The sequence below is a fragment of the Pogona vitticeps genome, chromosome 1 (genome assembly GCF_051106095.1).
Source record: "Pogona vitticeps strain Pit_001003342236 chromosome 1, PviZW2.1, whole genome shotgun sequence".
Taxonomy (NCBI): domain Eukaryota; kingdom Metazoa; phylum Chordata; class Lepidosauria; order Squamata; family Agamidae; genus Pogona; species Pogona vitticeps.
In genome coordinates this window covers 121693783-121717685 of record NC_135783.1, presented here as the reverse complement: position 1 = coordinate 121717685, position 23903 = coordinate 121693783, and the positions used below count along the sequence as shown (strand labels likewise).

General features: G+C 40.0%; 1 protein-coding gene and 1 long non-coding RNA gene across 22 annotated transcripts in view; one reads left to right on the top strand and one right to left on the bottom strand.

Moving 5' to 3' along the window:
• Nucleotides 1–23903, bottom strand: part of KHDRBS2 (KH RNA binding domain containing, signal transduction associated 2) — a 520773-nt gene that overhangs the window by 232338 nt on the left and 264532 nt on the right. The gene's annotated exons all lie outside the window — the stretch shown is intronic.
• On the top strand, nucleotides 3768–22296 carry LOC144587027 (uncharacterized). The gene is made up of 2 exons (XR_013542171.1): nucleotides 3768–16540; nucleotides 16637–22296. It is a non-coding gene; the product is annotated as an uncharacterized LOC144587027 (long non-coding RNA).

Genomic DNA, 23903 nt, shown 5'->3' with positions numbered 1-23903 from the left:
TGTGGTATCACTTAGGGCATGTTATGACATGTCATGATATGTTATAATATGGCACAATATGACATGTCACAACATGTTATGTCATGAATTGACGTGTTCAAACTGACTTATAGTGATCATGACATGACGGATGTTATAGGTTATACATATATGTCATACAATATAGATGCATATAACCTACATTATCATAACGTGTCATGACACAGCTGACAAAACATAACCTATCATGATATGTCATGACATATCATGGCATGTCATGACATAAAATGACTTTTGTAACATAGAATGGTGTGTCATGACATAAAATATATGTTGTGACATAACAGGGTGCCATGGCCTAAAATGGCTGTTGCAACATAACATGGCATGTTATGACATAAAATGGCTTGTGTGATATAACATGCCATGTCATTACATAAAATGGCTGCCATGATATATCACGGCGTAGCATAATATGTCATGATGCACCATGATGAGTCATGACATGGCACGTTATGTCAAGTCACACCATATTATGTCGTGACACAACATGTCGTGTAACATAATACATAACATCATGCCATGATTGCCAGAAGTCAATTCCAACATAAGTCGTGACATATCATTACACAATGTGACATGTTATGTCATGAACTGACTTAAGTTGGAAGTGACGTATAGCAGCCTTAACAGGTCTTTCAAGGTAAAAGAGATATTTGGAGTGGTTTTACCAGTTCCTCTCCCCCAGTCATTTTCCATGGTTGAACAGGGATTCAGACCCATGTCTTCTGAGTCCTAATCTAGCACTCAACTTCCTATGCCAACTGGCTAGCCATAAGAGACATACTACATGAGATACTGCCTATTGTATTTTAAACCTATTTTAAATTACTGTACTTTGAGAAGTCCAAGAAGTAGGCAAGATGTATTTAAAATTAAACTGAAATAATGTATAGAACTGAGACAGTTTCTAGTGAGCTTTATCATCTTACTTAATGTTTCTCCACGCAGTTCACTTTTCACTGCTAGTTGAACAATAAAATCCTGTTGTAGCTGCACAAACAAGAGGCAATGTTTATCTTTTGCTTTAAAATGTCTTGCCTCTACTTTCTGTTTTTGTCCAAGTCTTCTTACCTGCAGTATCTGCAGGCCTGGCAGATCTATGCATCTCTAGATGCTTTACTTTATTCCAAACGCATTCTTTTTCCAAGTGATTTAGCCCACATTCTCCAGAGTTGGAAGAGGAGTCCAATAAGAACTGCGAGCAATTTCAATGATTAGATGAAGAATGTGATTACTTTTTATTGTTCTCAGCAAATGAACCTGAAATGCGAGTGATTCTTATATCCAAAATAAATGACAACAGTTTTCAGCACAGATGCTTGCTTTTACAGTTACTAGCCAAATACCCAACCCATAGAAAATCAGCTTCTTTCTTGTTTTCTTTTTTAGTATTTTCTTCTAATAAACATCTGTGGTTTTAAATCAGCAGAGGGAAACAGAGGAAAACATTCTCAGGCCACTCCTTTCAAGGTGCTTATTTTCAATTGTACAAGGCAGAATTGCAAGAATCATTCCCATTTTGTTAACAGAGAAAGTGCTTAGTGGACCCAAAATATCCTGAATCGAGATAGATGAATCAAGAAGACTACTGAAGTAGCATGCTAAGAAGTGGATATATCACACCTGGATATCCATCACTGTATCTGAAGATGCTGATCTTGTTCACATTTCCTCACAAGGGGAAAAAAAGCCTGTCAAATACACTCATATAAGAAAAAGCAACATGTGTAGAAACCAGAAAAAATAGAGGGGCACCATTTCAAAGGAAAAAGATCGGGCTCACACTAAGAACAGAACATAAGCAGTCCTTAATAGCCAGGTATAGTAGCACATTAAATAAAGTGGAATGTCACACTACAGATGGGATATAATTAAGGCTCTTATCAATTGCTGGCTTGAATTCTAAACTTTAAATGGACATATCTAAGCAAATGAACAACTACACACAGTAATTATTTCTTCTATAAATCTGGACCACATCAAAGGTGGGTACGGGGTCCAGAATTTTGCTCCCACAGTGGCCAATCAGATAATCTCCATAGAGGACACAAACACTGTAGTGCTATTATGCTCATTTCCACCAGCAATCAGCACTCAGAGGATGCTGCCTCTCATACTGTATGTAAAAAAATAATCATCACAAGCTGCAGCATACTAGTTTGCAGAGTCTTCTACAATCTCTGTTAAAGAGATGATCAGGACTCCTAACAGCCTAAGAGTCTATGGAACCATCCATCAAAAGTAATAGCCTCTTTTATAAAACAAGGTAGATTGGTTCGAATCCCAATGTACTGGAACAGAGAATTTTGACAAGGCAAATCAAGATTTCTATGTCTTGAGTTCCCAAAGTTCTGCTGTCTCTGAGTAACACTACTAGGAAAATAGAGATTCAGCAGACAATATAAGTCAATATTTCTTTGGGGGACCTGAACCATGTAAAAAATGTATTCCCTTATAAAAATGACTGATGTTTCAGAATGTAAAGTACAAATGCAGAGAAGTATATCAATGGTAGACTAGGAAGCTAGGCTCAACCTGCTTGCTAGTAATTTAAGCCCCAAATTGTGCTAGAGATAAACAAATATCTCAGGAAAATAAGTCGACAGTTTTGGGGTTGTCTATCACCTACAGCAGAAAATTTGTATTGCTTCAAAGCCTGGTAAACGTGAGAACAAAAATAAGGCGGAAGTAACCAAACACAGCTATGAGAAATACATAGTTGACAGAACACACCTGTATACACTTAGAACTATACAAGGAAATGTTGAGTGGTTTTGTGGTCATATTGCACATTTAAAAGACTAAAAGTTCTATTCACATAAAGAAAATGGATATTGGAATTTTACTCCAGAACAAGTGAAACGGCGGACAACTAATTAAAAAAAATTGCTGGCTGCGATCCTGGTCATGTGACTGGCCTACAATGTTACATTGCAACCTATGTATTTTATATTACACCTTCTGCACATTTCACCTTAGGCAAGCTATGGCATATTAAGGCCCTTTCCAAACTTACAGTTAGCTCAGGCATTCACTGATCTTTGGGCCAGTCTATGAACAGGTTTTCCTCCCACTCCAGCTCCTCCCTTGGGAAACCTATGGCAACCCCAGTCAAGAGACACTGCATTTTCTGTCCCCACTACCCTTGGTGCCAGAGTATCTTCAAGTTTCATTCCTCAAGAAATCAGTCAAGGATGTCTGAGAAAGAGGCTTCACTTCCACCTCTTCTAGCAAGCAGACACCTAGCCTTTTGCTTTCTAATCTGCAGAAATAAATATGACTCTGAATATTAGGAATTATTATTACAGATAATCAGAACTATCAAATTCAGATTCGGATCTATTCAGAACTGTCCAAATATGACATTATTCAGCGAATTTCAAATATTTTCAAATCCAAATGTACATTCCTACTTTCGAGTGCTACTTTCAAAATGTTTTGATCACTCTACAGACTATTCATTTTTTTGCAAATTTCTGCTGAAGTTAATGAGACATGTACTACCCTAAGGCAGAACCACGGATGAATGAGAAACGTTAGGTGCAAAATTGAAAAAAGTATGTACCGTATTTTTCGCTCCATAAGACGCACCTTTCCATAAGACGCACCAATTTTTTAGGAGAAGAAAACAGGAAAATATAATCTGTTTTCTTCGCTCCATAAGATGCACAGACTTTCCACACCCCTGTTTTGTGGGAAAAAAGTGAGTCTTATGGTGCAAAAAATACAGTATGTTTTCTCATACTGCATAATTCCCATTACAGAAAAATGTCAAGTAACCTCCAATGTTCAGCTCTGGAGAATACTGCATTACAGGAAGACAGCTAAGAATCCATGTTGTTGTTCCTCAGTACAAATATTCGGAGTGCACTATTAGCAAAGACCACAGCATGTATTAATCTGAAAATTCTCTTGCAGACTATCCTAATTTTGGAAATACTTGCCATCATTTACATTGACATTTGTAGGTATGACCTAGCACCTAAAGAATATGTTGTTGTTGTTGTTGTTGTTGTTGTTGTTGTTGTTGTTGTTGTTGTTGTTGTTGTTGTTGTTGTTGTTGTTGTTGTTGTTGTTGTTCAAAAATACCAGATACAGTCAACCAAAATTATAAAAACATTGACTGGTATTATATAACAGATACGAGTTTTAACCAAAAGCCTGTTAAATAGCAGCACAGTATGTATGCTGTTCTTAATACTGCCAGTTTTTGTAGCTCTGATTATGTGATTTCTGAGATCTTCAACCGTTTATAGTGCTGTGTGAATGTTTTTGATATTGTTCCCAAAGCCCCAATGACAATGGGGACCCCTGAAGTGTATTTCATCCACAAGTGAGATGTTTTGATCATTAGAATCTCTGTATTTTGTTCGTTTTTCCAGTTCTTTATTTTAAACTTTGGCATCCCTTGGAATTGCAATGTCAATGATCCAGACATTTCTTCATTCTATTACTACTATATCTGGTGTGTTATGTTCAAGGTATGTATCAGTTTGGATCCAGAAATCACACAAAATCTTGATTGTCATTTTCTGACACCTTCTCTATCTGATGTTCCCATGGGTTTCTGGAGGCTGGCAAGTTATATTTTTTGCATAATGACCAGTGCACTCATTTTGCCACTCTACCATATCTAATTGTGTAATCTGTTTGTGTAATCTCTGGACATTCAGAGATGAGGTGTGACACAGTTTCATCTTTTTCTTGGCAAAGTTGACATTTGCTGTAGCACTGTTTCCTTGAATCTTAGCTTTCATCATATTGGTTTGGAGTGCTTGTTCTTGTGTGACAAAAATCAAGCCTTCAGTTTCTTCCTTAATGCCCCCCCCATACTTTGCATCAATATTTCTCAGGTATTGTCCATGTAGTGATTTATTTTTCCAACTGTTTTTTCTTCAAATTGTTGTTTCTTATACTGAGTCTTTGTTTCTGTTGTTTTCAAATTATTCTCCATTTCACTGCTTTAAGTAATCGTTCTTTACTTGTACTATAATCATTTAGGCTTCTTTTTTCCTCTTCTACTACATGCTGTATTTGCAATTTTTCATGGTAAATACAATCTGTCCACATCACTTTTTGAATGTAGCACATGATGCATGTTCATTAGTTTCCATGTTTTTTGATCCAATTCTTCTAATTCATTTTGGATCTAATCTATTATTCCTTCTGTGTTCATGCAGATAAAAAAACAAAGAACTCAGAAGTTTTTTGCCTCTCAAATAGCTATTTGTAACATCAGTTTTCGAGCCATGGATGCCTGGATTCCTTCCAAATTAAAAATGGTGAGCTGGCTGTGACTATTCTTTTTCAAGATAAGCAACTGTGTTTTTTTCAATGTTATTTGGTCTATTTTAAATTTCCAGCCACAAGAGGCCACCAATATCTGTATGGGGAGTAAAACAGCTTTACATTTTGAATATTGCCCTCTGCCCAAACATCCCCAAGTTTGGCACAGAGCAAGAGCAGACTATCTGCTACATCTAAGCAAAAGTTGGAGCTGATCCAATATCTAGTTTCATTGTCATAATTTTTTGTTTGGGCCGCCCCTATTTTTTGAGTTGGCTTATGGAATGCTGAATGCTGCTATCAGCACAATACACTGGACACAAAAAAGACAGAGACTACATAGGCAAACCTTCATGCAAGGCCCTAAGAGACAGTGGTGTTTGGTTGCAGGCTCATAGCTCAGTGGTTTAAGGCATCTGGCTGCAGAATAAGAGGTTGGGAGTTCAATTCCCCACTGTACCTCTTTGAGATAAGTTGGAGTTGATGATCCAGAGGGCCCCTTCCAGCTCTGCAGTTTAGAGTTTATTATTCTGTACCTAGTAATGATCTATGACTCTTGTTTGCCATTCAGTCTGGCTCTGTAAACATTTCAACATGAAACGCTTGTTAAATTTTAAAGTGTGGGTGCCCATTATAACAGTTTCTGTAGCTTGCCCATTTAAGCTCAAATCACCCTCACACACGTTGCATTACAACACAGTTAGTTTGCAATATTATTTGTTTGTTTGTTTGTTTACTTGCTTGCTTGCTTGCTTGCTTACTTACTTACTTTTACTTACTACTGTCATTAGTGCCAAATACACTCTTCCTGAGAAAATCCATTTCTTCCTAGCTTCTATTGAGACTGAAGCTAAACCCAGGAAGGACAAAGGAACTGGCAAATAATGGCATAGTCCCAGCTAATCCGTAAGTCCTGCGGCCTTGGCTGTGTGGCTCCTGTTTCTATTATACCACTGGTATGGATTTTGCAGAGCACTTGCTCTACATTTGCACAGCCTGCTTCTTTAGCACCTGGTGTACAGTCCATTTCTCTGCTATTCTGCCAATCTGTGGAAACCCTACTGGAAAATGCCTCACCTGCTTCAGCTGCACTCATGAACAAAACCTGGAATTCTACACATTGATATTGAATGCACTTTGAAAGGACTAATCAGCAATGCTGCCTCCTACCTTTGTGTACCTTCCCACAAGAATGAAGACTTGCAGCCGTCACAAAAAGATTCAAGGTTCAAGTGAGATAGTAATAAGTACTGGCCCAGCTAGTGACCTCTTCACATTCTCATTATGGAGGTGGGCTTCCACCCTGTCTGTGACCCAACAAAAACCTGAGAACTTCTGAGACGGTCAACGTTCAGAGCAATTCTAGTTGCTAATCTGGTGTGTGCTTCTGTCCATGTGAAGTTGTGCCAGGTCAGGCTCACCAATACCATTAGACAGAGGGAGGCAACTGATGCTGGTGGGCTGGAACAAGATGGCAGAGGAAAGAGAGGCATGGCCCACAGCCTGTCTCCCTAAAATAGTGTGATGTCCACAGATTTGGTGGGGGGAACATTCCCATTGCCAACAACAAACAGACATTCAACTGCCAATCCAGCTGGCCTTTCTATATAAAACGGGAGGAGGCACCATCCGGTTCTTTAGCTCAAACTGTTGTGAACCACTCTTGTGTCAAAGCATAACCGGCAAGCAAAAACATGTGCATGAATTAACAGATATATAAATGAATAAAGAGTATTGAACTAAAAGGACAAATACTATGACTTGTTATAATGGATGATCTATCTTCCACCATGTTTTTATTACATATGGGTAATCAGAATGGCTCTGGGTTTCTTGTGTGCATAGAACAGACAAATTTTACAGATTTATCATGCTTTGGGCATGTAGCAGTTGATTTATCCCCTTAGAAAAGGGGATTTATGCAAATGCTATTTTTTTCCAAATTTGGATGAGATGAGTTTGCAACCTTGCAGAACTTGCTTTGAAGCTTTGTTAAGTTCAAGAAGCTCCTCTTTGTCTCCATCAACACAAAAGGCAGGTCCATTGGTTAAGCAGAACATGGTGTTTAAATAAAAGGCTGCTTATAAAGAGAGTGCACTGCTTACCAAATAATGGAAAAAATTTAGGCCAGCAAACAGACTTGTTATTATTGTTTTACATGCATCTTTTAAAATTGGATTTAATCAGAAAAATCTGTCCATGAGGAGGAGAGAGATGCAATACAATTTCTCACCTAAATGACTGCAGCTGAATCACAGAAAATGCATTTATCTTTCACACTCTTAGGTAGTGAAAGATGAATTACTAGGAGTTCAAGATGGAGCAGTAGCCTTTAAGCCTCCCTACCTTGAGGCAATCTTACATGCCAGATGATTTCTAGAAAAAGTTAAGGGTCACACCAACACATCATTTTATACCTCTGTAAATCCACTTTTACATTTATGAAAGTTCTTCTAAGTATAAGGGCCATGAAAATACAGTGGCCTGAGTCCTAATGGTTAGGCTGACATACATGCAGTGGCATGCTTTGCAATGGCTTCTGTCATCATAATCATCATCTTAGAACTGCAAAGGGAGTCGATCCCTCATGGCAAACTGCCACTGCAGTTTATACCACTGTGCTTGTGCTGCCATAACTAATGAATACAATTTTAGTCTTTGATTATTAAATATTTAATTACTGCATATGAAGATGGAATCTATGTCTCAAGAAAAGCCATCTAAACGTTTACTTTGCACTGGCAGAAAAGTTATATGGACAGGTTAGTATTAGAAAAAGAAAAAAATGATTGTGTAATACTGTAGTTCCTTCTTAGTGAAAGCGACAGTGAATGTTCACACATGGTCTAATCACAAACAATATGTTTATTCACAGTGTGGATTGTGGTGTAACCGGCAGCTGCTTTATGGCTGATTGTCTCTAAGAAATAGATACACACACATACCTACCTATAGCTTACCTTGCAAAACCATGGCAGTTACTCTTTAAAAATAATCAATTATGCATCTTATTCCAAAGCTTGCAGAAGTTCTGGTGAGTAACTGTTACTGATTACTAAAAGTAGCAAAGTTGCAAGTCAGGTTCATATACACAGAATGTTAAATCCTCTTGACTCTAGTGTTTGATATCACATCACTAGTCAAAATGCATTACTTTCAGGCTCCAGGAAAGCCTTTGAGGTAAAAGTAGGGAAATTTCCATGATAGCATACATACAGCCTACCTGGCTGAAATGCACTGCTTTACAGCAGAAGGGTTAACAGATAAACAGGAAGAGTATTGACTGACTTGGTTACAGTATTTGGGGATTGGAAGAAGGTGGTCATTAAATCAGTAAGAACATCCTTGCTTCAATCAAGGAAGTCACCTCAGTGCTCAAATGTATAAACAGAGGCCTGTTCAGACATTCATGAAAACATGTGGGGCCACAAAGAGCAGAAAGAGTTAGAAGGTGTGCCAGCTCACCCATCTTTGACCTTCATGTGTTAAGTGTGGACATGAGGAAAGAAATAAACCCTGTTAAGTTGAATGTGCCTTGTGCAGCATTTGTTTTCTGTGGCTTTCCATTCAGATTTCGAAACAGAATGGTAGCCAGCTGCAGAGTATAGCCAAGAAGTTGCCCGGAGCGGTTTTGAGAAAAACAGTTACACAATCACTCTGTCAAAAAATAAGCGTACCATTATTCAAAGTCCTCCATAGTCCCAATTAAGGTAATATACAGGGACCACCGCCACCAGCGTAGAAATATGGGGTTTACAACACCATTTATTCAGTATGAGACATCTCTGTTGAAAAGTACAAAATTTAATTTAAGTAGTCATTGTGAACTTAATTGGTCATTTTATGTGAATTGAAATGGTCATTGTGCAATGCCTTCTCCTGCTTGCTTCCCTCCCAGCTTTTAAATCACAAGCCTCTTTTTCTATAAGAAACCCTTCTTCCTTCCCTAGTGTATATTTTTGTCATCAGAAAACTCAAGCTTTCTCTTCTTTTTTAAATATTGGTCAATGTGCAAACTGAACTGACAAATTATTTAATCCATTATCTATATAGAACTTGCTCACAAATGAGAAATCCAAGATTAGGTGTGACATGATTTCTTCATTCAAATTCTTTTGTCGTTTTCAGGTTCATTCTAGTCATAAAACTCAATTATATATATATATAGGGGGAGAGAGAGAGAGAGAGAGAGAGAGAGAGAGAGAGAGAGAGAGAGAGAGAGAGAGAGAGATCTGGAGACATGCTTGGCCAGTCCATCACCTTTACCCTCAGCTTCTTTAGTAAGGCAGTGGTCGTTTTGGATGTACGTTTGGGGTTGTTATCATGTTGGAATATTGCCCTGTGGCCCAGTCTCCAAAGGGAGGGGATCATTTTTTGCTTTAGTATGTCACAGTACATGTTAGCATTCATGGTTCCCTCAATGATATGTAGCTCCCCAGTGCTGGCAGCACTCATGCAGCCCCAGACCATGACACTCCCACCACCATGATTGACTGTAGGCACAATAATAAGTTTATCTTGGTCTCATTGGACCACAGGACATGGTTCCAGAAATCCATGTCCTTAGTCTGCTTGTCTGCAGCAAACTGTATGTGGGTTTTCTTGTGCATTATCTTTAGAAGAGGCTTCCTTCTGGGACAATAGCCCTGGAGACCAATTTGATGCAGTGTGTGGCATATGGTCTGAATCCTGACAGGCTGACTCCCCCACCCCTTCAACCTCTGCAGCAATGTTGGCAGCACTCATACGTCTATTTCCCAAAGCCAACCTCTGGATATGATGCTGAGCATGGGCACTCAACTTCTTCGGTCGACCATGGCGATGCCTGTTCTGAGTGGAACCTGTCCTGTTAAACTGCTGTATGGTCTTGGCCACCGTGCTGCAGCTCAGCTTCAGGGTTTGGGCAATCTTCTTATAGCCTAGGCCATCTTGATATAGAGCAACAATTCATTTTTTTCAGATGCTCAGATAGTTCATTACCACAAGGTGCCATGTGGAACTTCCAGTGATCAGTCTTAGAGAGTGAGAGCAATAACACCTGCTCTCCCTTCACACCTGAGACTTGTGACACTAATGGGTCACATGACACCGGGGAGAGAAAACGGCTACTTGGGCCCAATTTGGACATTGTCACTTAGGGGTGTACTCACTTTTGTTGCCAACGGTTTAGACATTAAGGGCTGCGTGTTGCGTTATTTTGAGGCGACAGCACATTTACACTGTTATACAAGCTGTGTACTCTCTGTTTTACATTGTAGCCAAGTGTCATTTCTTCAGTGTTGTCACATGAAAAGACATACTAAAATATTTATGAAATGTGAGGGGGTCTACTCCTGTGATATACTGTATACAGTAGATGCTTAAAAAGCAATTCATTCCACAATTAGACTGTACAGGAGTTTCGGTAGCTTCCAAGTATTTCAGATCATTTACATTTCCCTCCTTCCCCTGCTCCCAGGATACACACATAACTCAGTGTAAGTTCCTCTGAACATCATGAGACTTTCTTCTGAGCAAACATGTACACTTGTACAATGTACATACTCCAAAATTCAGTTGAGTATTTGACAATCATTCCTGTCTATCCAAGATGAAAAGTCTACGCTGTCTGTAACTCCTTCCTGTTCCCTATAATATAACATCTTCCTGCAGATCAGCAGTGAATACTTGATTTGATTTCTCATTTTTTAAAAAATGATCGCAACACCCACTCACATGCTCAGTTTACCAGTCAGTAACTAGATTAAAACTACAGGCCAAAATATTGATTCTGTTCTTCAGGCAAACATTCACCTTTACTGGAATGCTACTGATTAGGTAGCAGAAATACAAACAGTGCTTTGGCACAGACCATATGCACAAAATAGAGGATCCAGTTCTGCAATGTTAATATGGCAGTCCTCTCCTACGGATCGTTGTAACTGTGAAAGCATGCTGATTGGTTGATTGACTAACTCGGGGTTCCCAAACTGTGCACTGCAGCTCCATGGGGCACCTAGTATCTGAGCCAGGGGTGCCATGGAAAAAGGGATGGAACATAGAGTTATGAAGACTGTAGAGGAGTTGTTCATAGCTCTATGTAGAAGAGCTGTTCGTCACTCACTGTCAAACAGAAGCCAGACATGGAGGCCTCTCCTTGCTCCATCTTCATGGTTCCCTGTGGAGGTACTTGCTGAGTGGCCTCAGATGTTTCCTGCATCAGGACCTGGAAGGAGGTTGGCCCTCAGGGATATTCGGGACAGGGAGAGATGGGATGGCTGTTGAGGGGGTGACAAGATCCTGCCCTTGGTGACAGTGAGACCCCCGATGGCCCCTCTGAGCAAGTGGAGCCTTGGCCAGTAAATCAAGAGTGCTGTGAGTCCAAAATGTTTGGGAACTGTTACACTTACTTGATAAGCAGCACTTCTGTCCTGTCTCATAGCCTATATGGACATCTGTTTTTAAAGTCATATTTGAAGCACAGTTTTGTTTCTGAGGCCCATAGTCTTAATGAGGAAACAACGATCTTTTCTTGTGTTATGTTCTGTAAAACAACTTAAATACCTTCTGATCTTTTGCCAAAGCTATTTGTTTGGCTCTCACCTGACATAAAATTAACATATTTCATTTATATCTTACCCTCTTTCACCATAAGCTCAGTGTGAGTAGCAAGTTGTATAGAAATATAACCCAATACATAAATGTAATTAAAATCACAATTCTAAAATAATAGATAAGCAAGAAACAAGTAAAAAGGAAGAGACAGTAAAACACAATTTGAAAAGAATATCCTGATTGCCAGCCCTTGAACTCTGCCCAGTAAATCACTGGCAGCCAGTGCAGAAATTTCCAAACAGGTATAACATGCTAATCTCCTGTGGTCCCCATCAACTCATGGAGAGAAGGGAAGGAAAGATACCTAACCATCAGACTCCACTTCCTAATTTTCTTGGCTTTTACTCTTATTCCCTGCTGTTATGGGAGGGATGGGTGCGAGAGAAACAAAAGTGTTGGAGATGAAATGCTGGTGTTGATGTTTGGAATGCGAATGCCCAGGTTCTTCCTAGGGATGTGGATACATTTTAGTTAGCTCATGTTTCGCACATCTGTGTTATTTTAAAATCAACTGTCTCTAAACATCCCTCTCCTTGGCCCTTCCATATATCTCTTGAATTGGCAATGGACTTGATTTGGTTGCCTGTGTCTTGCTTGGGATTGGGCCCTTCTGAGGCTTGTCAGAAGCCCACACGCCCACCTACAGCTCACATATGGAGTACCCCAAGACACCAGTTCAAAGAACCCGTCCCAGAGCATGCCTCTCCATCCCTTCCATTCTACTGCAGCCACATCTCCAAGGCCCAGATTGTGATCCCAACTGCTCTGACTGGCATATCTGGCTGCCCCCCAAAATTTTACTGTGCCTGCACAACAGAACTTGAACTCAGGCCAACAGCTTCTCAGGATCTGCAATGATAAGTAAAAACCAATACCATAGCAGCACCTAACACTGTGGTAATGGGTGATCGTAGGCACATTTGCCAGAAGACAATTTGCCCACTCGTTTTACATCTTCAACATCATATCCCAGGGCAGCTGCCGTGGATGCAGCACCAATTCTGAAGGAATGCATCCCAAACCACCAACTTTGTATCCTGGCCTTGCACAAGGCCTGGGAAGTAACCTTCCAAAACTGGTACTTTGTGAGCAGTGACGCATCCTTGTGACACAAAAACCTGCCTCGTCCATCTCCTCTGAGTTGCAAGAGTTCTAACGTAGCCCTTATTGGACAAATCTCAACCTCAACTGTCCCAACCATATAACCTGTCTTTTTCCCAACTGATCCGTCTCGTATCTACGCAGGTGAAGTGCAGTCTTGTTTTTGTTTTTTTTTTGATACTACCACATCCTTCCTCTGCAGAGAGGATAGCAACATGTCTGTTTTAGATGCAGCCACCAAGTCACTGATCCGCAGGGCTCCGAAGAATGCTATTAGCTTTGCTGCTCTAAAGAGACAGGCTTCAAAACAATGCTCGCAAACTGTGTCCCATGTGCTAACTAACTTAGCTAGTATGGCAGGTGATATTGGAATACGAGTATCACTTGTGGAACCACGTTCCCTACTCCATCCTTCGATCATCTTCTTGATGCGAAAATCAATTGAGAAACCCTTGCACCCTTTTGTTTTTGTATAAAAATACCAAGGCAGACATCCTGCCTTGAATAGATCTAGGAGCCAATTCTTTCCTGTATAAATAAACTGCAAACTGCATAAATTGTTCATCTGATGCAGGCCACTCGTGCTCCAAGCCCTCCTTTTCGCAGAAAACAAAAACATTGCTTGCATGCCGCAGTATAACTGCAGCGAGTGCTTGGGGCTGCTGCTAAGCTCATGGCTCTATTAGCCCCCGCCCTCCAAGGTTTCCTACCTCATCTGGTAGGACATCCGGCTGAAACCGTGCTCCCAGTGCCAATACCCTTAACCGGTTGACAAGACAGGGCATCAGCAATGGAATTATCTACTCCGGGGATATTAAACTATATTAAACTGTAAAAAACACAATTTGAGGGCCCTAATTAACACCATTACCCTCTGCGATCTAGAGGTCAATGACTTAACAATGTGTGCCGCCGCCTGGTTATCGAACCAAAAAGTGACGACAGAGTTAGCCCACTCGCCTTCCCATAACCATAAAGCTCCCACAATCAGGAAAAGCTGGCATTCATTCTAGCACTTTCCCTTAGAGAGCAGTTCAAATCTTTATCGGAAGCAGTTTTCCTCTCTAGCTGAAAAGGGTATACTTGTGATTGTTATAATGTTTTACATCACTTCTGCGGGTCTATCTGATCTACTGTTAATTAAGGATAAGTCAAAAACCTTCTGCAATCATTCAGTGGCCTTTTCTGACAGAGTGGCAGAAAACAACAGAGAGAAAAGGAGGGTGAATCTATGATTACTGATGTTAAAGGTAAGGTGATAAATGTGTTTTTATTCACTGCAGGTTAAGTTGTGCATTTTAAATATGGCTGTAAATAGCTCTGCCAATGTCACTTTATGGCCACTGTCCAACTATGTTAACAAGTGACATAAAAGGTTCTGGTAATTTACACCATCTCTGAATTCTTGTAATTCTCTCTTTGAAAGGTTCCAAGTATCTCTCCTGTAAGACTAATAGATTAAAAAGATAGGAATGACTGAGTAATCAAGTGGTTACATTAGGGGACAGAAACTATCTGTGTGCATAATCAGACTGAACTTTTGCTCTGAGGAAATGACTCTACAACCATATGCCACAAAAAACAAAACAAAACATTGTTTTACATACAAATATGATCTCTGTTTGTTTTACTTACCATAGGGATTAGGCTTAGCTAAACTTCCACAAACCCTTCCACCTCTTTACAGTCTCTAGATTCCAGCCATGTGGAGAACCTAGGCAAGGAGCTAATCAGATACACGTTTTGACAGAAAACATATTCAGGAGGAGGTGTTAACACCTCACACACATATCGCTCCCATGTGTCTTCAGTATATACTCCAGAAGATTGGGAAATCATCCAGAGCATTGCTTTGAGCGAGGCAGAGGGTTGAAGAGAGAGCAGAGGGTACTGCATGGGGAAAAATATCACCTCTTCCTAGATCAGCAGATGGCGCTACTTTTGTCAATGCACATACTAAGCTGGATCCTGTCCCAGTTATTTATTTGTTATGCAAATACATGTAATTCTACTCTTTAAAAAACAAAACAAAAATCCTGTGGAGCCTTAAAGATGAACCAATTTTACCCTGGCATAGGGACTTGTAAACTGTGGCTGCTACTACACAGGTAAATAGTACAGGATTTGCTGTGGAAGTAAAGGAGAGGCATTCATTTTTTAAAATGGATCACATGAAGCAAAGGCCAATTTAATCAACACTACCCTTTGTGCTTTGAAGGAGAGTTTTCGCCTCCCACTGAGGGCTTCTACTTTTTTCAAGCCAAAGCAATTCAGATGGTGTTTTCTGCACCGGATCCATTATTTTGTTCTCCAAAAAGAAATGGGAGCGTGACTGTGGATGATATTTTCGTGATGTACAAAGTTGGGTGTGACATTTTGTATAATGGGAATGCCCAGCCCTGTACTCTCTCTAGTCACCCTGATATATTTTTAACTTTTAAAAAAAACCTAATGAGTTTACTGCTTGATCACCTTATCACTGTGCTGATATATTAGTTCAGTGCTGGATCATGCCTGTACGGACAAAAAAAATTCAATATGAAACAATGCCGACAAATTATAGCACAGTACTATATTTCTGCAATATGGGTATACGTGTGTGTATGTTATGGAGAGCTTTGGCAAATTGTCCCTTTTCCCTAACGTCATGAAACAATTAAAACGGCCCACTGGTTTTACAATGAGCCTTAAAAGGAGAGCTGGCGATTGTCAACAGGTGAGACCAAAGGAAGAGGGACTGTGGCTGGGATCAAACGGCATCGGATTGAAGGGCAATGTGGATCCTGGCACTGAAACAATCCCCAGTCTCTGTGTGATCACCTAATCTGTGTAAAACAGGCTGCGAATCCAGCCACAGCAAAGACGAGTCACTCTGATTCAGCTCGCCAATGACGTCGCAACCTCTCACTACATGCCTCGCACATCGAAGGCATTGCTCCTTTTTAAAAAGAATCCTGATGTATATCTTCAGTTCACTGTTTCTCAGATTTCTTTCTTGAGATGCATATAGGCCTAAAGTATACAAAGAAGCTGAGAGCAAATAATTCAGATATAGTCTGAGTCTGTACTTTCTGGCTGAGACCGTCAGTTATATCAGAAAGCTTTTCAGTCGTCTTGCTCTCCCCACTGACTCACTCACTATAGCTGCCGTCTCCTTTTCCCTCTGAAGAAAACTAACCAGTTACTTGCAGCTGGAGAAGGCAGCAGTAGCAAAAGAAAGGGGCAGTGGTAATTTGTTTGTTTCTTTGTTTTCTTGTTTATTTACTGCAGCCACATAATTGACTGGGACTGGTTACAGGGATCACATAACCTAACCCCCGGCCCTGTTACAGCAGCTCCACTGGCTGCCCTTCCGTTTCCGGGCACATTTCAAAGTTATTTCTCTCTTCCGTCTATCAGGGCAAACAAAACAGGAACCTCTCCAAGTGCATTCAGGAAAATACGTATTTGGATCCATAAAGCATCAGAGGAGGACAATCTTCACTGCTACACCCCTTGCCACAGAGACTCAGATCAGGTACAATGAAGGCTTAAATGATTTAAGTTCAAGTTATCTCTCCCTTTTGTGAGCCTGCCTGAGTGCTAAGATCATCATAAGAGATCTTTCTCTCAGTCTCACTACCCTCACAGGTATGTCTGGTGGGGACACAGGAGAGAGCCATCTCTGTTGCTGCTCCCAGACTCTGGAACTCTGGAACACGATGCTAGGCTGGTTCCATCTTTACTTTCGTTCTGCAAGCAGGTGAAAACATTTCTCTTCAGGCAGGCTTTTCTTTTGTGACTTACTGTCTGGGATAATTTGTATTTTCTTGCTTCTAAATCTTTTTTAGTAATCTTTTTTAGTAAATCTTTTTTAGTAACAGTTTTAATATAGTATTATTAATTCTTATTTGAATAATCTCCTGTTTTTAACTTTTACTATTTTGTTTTTAATGACATACGTCTCCTTATGTCCTTTTTAGGAAAAAATATTTTAAATAAAATAAATAAATGATTTTTTTAAAAAAAATTACAAAATATTCAATTAAAAGTGGCTAATACAGATTAAAAGTAACAATACAATGCACTAGAACTCTAAAACAACCTAATGAGAGAAACCTAGAGCTTAGAAAGTAATTTTTTAAAAAACAATTATTTACAGTTACCACTTACTGTTAAAATGGTACTTTAGCTGAAATGTTAAGAAACTCTGGGCAGAATCCCACTGGTTATTTATGACAACAAAAGCAAACTGGTATAAATTGCTGCAGTGAATTGCCACAACTCAACAAACTGCTGCTTGTATCCCTTCTTGTTCACTGACTGCATGACCTGATGATGCACAAGGAGAGATACAGGTGGCAACTTCTTAACTAGCAGCACTTTACTATTGCGGTTTATACCAACTGACTCCCAGTGGCACAATTACCCAGGAGGTTTCTGGTCTTCTTGCTTTTCTTCAAAAGTAAAAATAACATGAACTACCATCTGGACCACACCCCTATATTAACCTAAAAATTAGTGAGAACACAAAAAGAGTGAAGTTAGACTTCATTAAGGTAATGTAGGGAATGTAGTTATAGTTTTGCTTTTGGAAAAAAGAAATTAAGTGCAAGTAACTGATTATTTATGAGTTCTACCTAACTTCAGCAAGAACAGAGGGATATTGCACTGAAAATACTGAACTCACATAATGAGTAATTAGTAATAAATGACAGAGCCTATGAAAATAATGGAAGATTGAAAACTATGGACTAGGTAAAAGCTGGAACAGAATAGAACTGGGCAGAACAGGGACTTTTTAATAACAGCTGATGCCAAAAACAGTGGAATGCAATAAAAAAAAATACCAGAGCAATATTTCAGACTTCAAACCTAAAGAATGTTACTATTTCATTAGCCATTTATTGCCCCAACCCCTTTCCCCTGGAACAGAACACAATGGCCCAGAAGAGCAACTTTTGAGTAAGATAATCAAATACATGACACACATTTGACTAGATAAGCAAGCCATAAATCATTCTCAGGAACAACATTACAATACTCATTCAGGGCAGAAAATCAATATTGTGCATAAAAGCCCAAAATGATGACTTCTAAATAGGGCAACCCAACCAAATTTACCCTTCCCATCTGACTAGAGGAAACTGATGCAATCAGCCCCAAAATGCACCTCATGCACTTTTCCTATTAGCTTGAGGAATAAATCAGGGATGAAAATAGTACTCACTAAATTCTTTATGACTGTTAATCTAGGATGTCTCAACTCAATAAGACAATGGGGAATTTACAAGCTTTGCAAGATTCCTTTCCTCCTGATGAGGACAGTTGGCGCTATTTTTTCTCATCAGCATCTTCTTAATTTGTGCAGAACTGTCTCTCTGTGAAATTAATGCCATGTTATGTTGAGAAACAATGCAGGTTTACACTCACACACATGTGTGTGTGTGTGTGCGTGCACACACATACATGCACACACACACAGATCTCAACCATAGAAAGACTAGCTGATTGCTCAGAAAGCTACAAAGGACACATCTGGTACTTCTAATCCTTAGACATTCCCTCAACGAAGCCACCGTCATTTTCTGACACCTGCAGTTAGTTGCACCATTGTCTTAGAGTACTCTTTGTGAAACTTTGCTGGCATAACACCAGAACAGTCCCATTTTTTTCTTATCTTTTTGCAAAAGTGTCCCCCACAATTTTACTCTCTAAAAAGGTACAGAAAAATATTTTTGTGGTTCCTCAACCTCCCATGTGGGGATGCAGCAAACAAGGATTTATATCCCTGCTCGAAGCCATGGCATCCTCCGGCTGCTAAAGGTGTAACTTTCTGTCGAGCAACACCGAGGCTATTTAGCATTTATAAATGTTTCAAGGGTAAATGACTTTTCCTCAGCAAGCGACTCTTTTCAGTCTTCTCAACTGGAAGACAGAAAGAATACAACACAGAAATTGTGCCTTGGAGGAAAGATCATTGTCGTAGTTGTCGTTTAGTTGTTTAGTTGTGTCCGACTCTTCTTGACCCTGTGGACCAGAGCACGCCAGGCCCTCCTATCTTCCACTGCCTCCTGTAGCTGTGTCAAATTCATGTTGGTTGCTTCGATGACATTGTCCAACCATCTCATCCTCTGTCGTCCCCTTCTCCTCTTGCCTTCACACTTTCCCAACATTAAGGTCTTTTCCAGGGAGTCTTCTCTTCTCATGAGATGGCCAAAGTACTGGAGCCTCAGCTTCAGGATCTGTCCTTCCAGTGAGCACTCAGGGTTGATTTCCTTTAGAATTGATAGGTTTGTTCTCCTTGCAGTCCAGGGGACTCTCAAGAGCCTCCTCCAGCACCACAATTCAAAGGCATCAATTCTTCGGCGGTCAGCTTTCTTTATGGTCCAGCTCTCACCTCCATACATCGCTACAGGAAAAACCATAGCTTTGACTTGACGGACTTTTGTTGGTAAGGTGATATCTCTGCTTTTTAAGATGCTGTCAAGGTTTGTCATCGCTTTCCTCCCAAGAAGCAGGTGTCTTGGTGGCTGCTGTCTCCATCTGCAGTGATCATGGAGCCCAAGAAAGTAAACTCTGCCACTCCCTCCATATCTTCCCCTTCTAGGAGGTGATGGGACCAGTGGCCATGATCTTAGTTTTTTGATGTTGAGTTTCAGACCGTTTTTTGAATTCTCCTCTTTCACCCTCATTACAAGGTTCTTTAATTCCTCCTCACTTTCTGCCATCAGAGTGGTATCATCTGCATATCGGAGGTTGTTGATATTTCTTCCAGCAATCTTAATTCCGGTTTGGGATTCCTCCAGTCCAGCCTTCCGCATGATGTATTCTGCATATAAGTTAAATAAACCAGGGGACAATATACAGCCTTGTCGTACTCCTTTCCCAATTTTGAACCAATCTGTTGTTCCATATCCAGTTCTAACTGTTGCTTCCTGTCCCACATATAGGTTTCTCAGGAGATAGATAAGGTGGTCAGGCACTCCCATTTCTTTAAGGACTTGCCATAGTTTTCTGTGGTCCAACACAGTCAAAGGCTTTTGCATAGTCAATGAAGCAGAAGTAGATATTTTTCTGAAACTCTCTGGCTTTCTCCATAATCCCGCGCATGTTAGCAATTTGGTCATGCTGGCATTGAAATAAAGCATACCAGTTCTGCTGTACTGATTATACTTCAGGTAAATGAATGACTGAATAAATGAATAAACAAACCAACAAACCTTCACACTTCACTCTAAAAAGTAACAAGAATATGAAGAAGGCAAGGAAATATCTTTTTTAAAGATATTTCCTTGAAAACAAATACACAGTTACTTCCTGTAGTTTTCAAACATGTAGGAATCCATATGTTAGATGTGTGAAAAACATGATTCAACAGCCTGCAAGGTAAAAAGCAGTAACGAGTCCTGATGTACCTTAGCCTTCCTCTGTAGAGTCCAGCCTATAGCGGTTACTGCACTTTATAATCACACTATTTTATACTCAATTTTGAAGTCAGAGGAGGTTGGAAAAAAGGGCTTGCCTCCTGGGACTCCAAAACTCAGCAGAGATTAGAAGAGAGATTAGGAGCCTGGTTTTATCCACCGCTTCCTTTATTCACTTTTAAATTGAACAGATTACACCACCTGAGAAAATCTGAAGATGCCTATCCTTGCTTTCAATTTTGCTCCTGCAAATTTACATTTAATTTTATTCCTGTGGTAATATGGGCTAGATACATTTCCAGCCATGGAACAGCACTGCAGAATGTCATATTTCATGGCTTGATTATGTGAACTTTGGTCATTTGCACTGTTTGCCTCAAATTTGAGAGCTGGGTCATTTTCAACACTAGAATTTTATGACTCTTATGGTTTTGGCTGCAGACCAGCCTTCTTTGGCATCAGCAGGGGTACTACAGGACTTGATTTGGCTTCAAGCTGGATCAATAACATAAGCTATTTTCTGAGATTTTGGGTGGAAATCGTTCAATTCTCTGAGCTATATAGAAGAGTTTGTCCTACCACTGGCGCTGGAGATAATGATGTTATTTATTGCTAGGTTGCCCTCCCAGATATTCAAGAAGCATTTACCTGGCCAATTCATGATGGGGAGTCATTTTAGTTATAACAGTAACATCACAAAAACGGAGAGATTTCTACAAAATTATGCTTGAAAACAAAAAGCGGTGAGACTGTGAAGCTGAAAATTGAGAGGTTGTGGGTGGGTGAAGATGTGGAGAAAAAGAACAGATGGTGTTCAGACTGTTATAGAGCAAATAAACAAGACGAAAGGAACAAAGTTGCAACAAATTCAAGAGCTGTCAAGCAAGCAACAACAGCATCAAAAAGTATGATGCACTTTGGCAGCTTCAGGCTCCACAGGCATCTTACAGCACCACTAGGCATATTACTGAGAAATGTGCTATGTCAGGATGTCATTGTTGTATAATGACTCCAACAACAGCTGTTGAGCTCAATCCTTCCCAGCCAGTTCTCTCCTGCTGCCAACTGCATTGGTGACAATAAGCACCCTGTAGCTCAATCTCTATGCTTTGTGGATTGACTGTTTTAAGGTTTCAAACACCAACAGGCAAGCCTGCTGACAGGACTACACATTATCTGCTTGGCCATTACTGTTCATATGGGGAAGTTTGAAAATAGAGAACTATAGGACACAAAACCATATTTCAGTCATTTCTTTGTATGCAACACTTTTCAATTTAACCCCTAATATTTCCCTGAAACTATTCACCAGCTTTGCTGCATCAGGTTTGACCATAGCATCTTTCTAACTTTTAGAAACTTGGACATCATTTCTTTCTTTCTGCAGAGCACAGTATAAAGGAAAAACTTTGTTCAGATTTCTTATCATGCAGATTCCTTTGGGTCAACCTAAAGTTCCACTGTTCATAACTGGGAGACAGTCCTCCCTCTGCCACATTAACATCCTTTTTTGATTCTTCATAACTTCATCTGAAATCCTTCCTTCTCTCTTGAGAAGGCTGCCACATACATGTAACAGCTGTTAGCCATTTGATACAAGCCTCGGCACTTGATTCTCCTTGTAAGTTGTATTGCAGACAAGAAGATATTTTGAGGACAGAATATGGAGAGACAGAAGAGTTTTCTATAGGCAAAGGTGTTAGACAAGGGTGAATCTGATCTCCTTATCTGTTCAACCTGTATGCAGCAATGAATGAATTAGAAAAGATGATCAAGTGTAAGGATGTGCCACTAGAGACCAAGATCATTCACAATCTTGTATTTCTGATCACCATGTATGGCTGTGAAAACTGGACAGTAAAGAAAACTGACAGGAAAAAAAATAATTTGTTTCAAATGTGTTGGAGAAGAGCTTTGGTGTTAGAGAAAAGCTTTGCAGATATCCTGGACAACCAGAAAAATGAACAAATGGTTCCTAGAATTATCTCTGGAGGCAAAAAATTTTGGCAAAACTGAGGTTGTCCTGCTTTGGACACATCATGAGAAGGAAGGATTCTCTGGAAAAACAATAATGCTGAGAAAGGTGGGAGGCAGGAGAAAAAGAGGAAGACCCAATACGAGATGGACTGGCTCCCGAAAGGAATCCACAGGCTTGTGTTTACAAGAGCTGAGGAGGGCCGTTGAGGACAAGACATTTTGGAGATTGCTCTCCCAAACGGACTCCACAAATTGGAGGTGACTTGATGGCACATAACAACAGCAAAAGAAGGTTGTGAATTATATCCTCCAAGTTAGCTGGTTTGTGGATCTAGGCTACAGTTAATCTTATAGTTTTATTCAGCTCAAAACACTCACTGATTCAGCATGATAATCCCTTTGATTTGATTCTTCTCAGTAGTTTTCTTCAGAGATACCTATCTGGAATGAAAGAACACTTTGCTAAATCCCTCAGTCTTGTCAACTTAAGCTGTCTCAGGATGAAAACAATCAACAAGGAACTTTAAAGCCCCATGAGATCCCTCACCTCTGGTTCCTTGAGACAACGTGCTCTGTTCCCTCCACTCCTCAGTGTCCACGTATATTCTGCAAAATATCTCTGGTGTCTTTTCTCTTTGAGTAGCAAACTGCACACATACACCTCAATACACGTACATGGAGCAAGCACATTGAGAAAGGCTGCTTATTAGAATGACACTTAATTTACACCCCATGTCTCAACTGGGGAGGCATTGTGCCCTTTACAACCTAGGTAGGGACGTGGAGCAATTGCTATGTGCAAAGAGTCCAAAGGATGCTTTATATGTCTGTTATTTTGGTCTGCTGCTCAGAGTGCCTTCAACAGCCAAACAAAGAGAAAGCTGTGTGTTCCTTGCACATGGTCCAACAGCAAGGATGCCTGCCTAACAGATGTATTGTCCACTGCTGTTTCTGGAGGTCACCAGCAAGGGAATGAACTAATTAGCTTCACATTAGTTGGGAGAGACCTAACAAATACCCTCCAGGTCATTCATGAACTACCACGATAGTCAGCACCGGAGTATAAGTTGTAAAAGCAAAATAGCGGAGAAAGTGAGCAGTCAATAATAGTTGCTGCCTATTTAATTTCCTCCCTCTCCCCCATTGTTGAAAAATATGTGGTCAAGAAGGCCCCACTACATATTATCCCTACCAAACTACTGTTGAAGAATCCTGTCCACACAAATCAAGCAGTCTGTGATTGGCTGTGATCAAATCCTCCTTCTGAAAAAGAAATACAAATTACAAGGTGCCTAGATACTTGCAGCAGAGACCATAAATAAAACAAGGTATGGGACTGTCAGACTGTATATATGTTGCCAGTATTGCTCTATGAAGACAGGAGTTATTGAAAGCTGTAGTTATTCAGATCTATGTTTAGTGATAAGAAGTGCTAATTCTTTAAACTGACTGGAATTTTCAGAAAATCTTCCCGTGGAAACATACGCTCTAAGAATC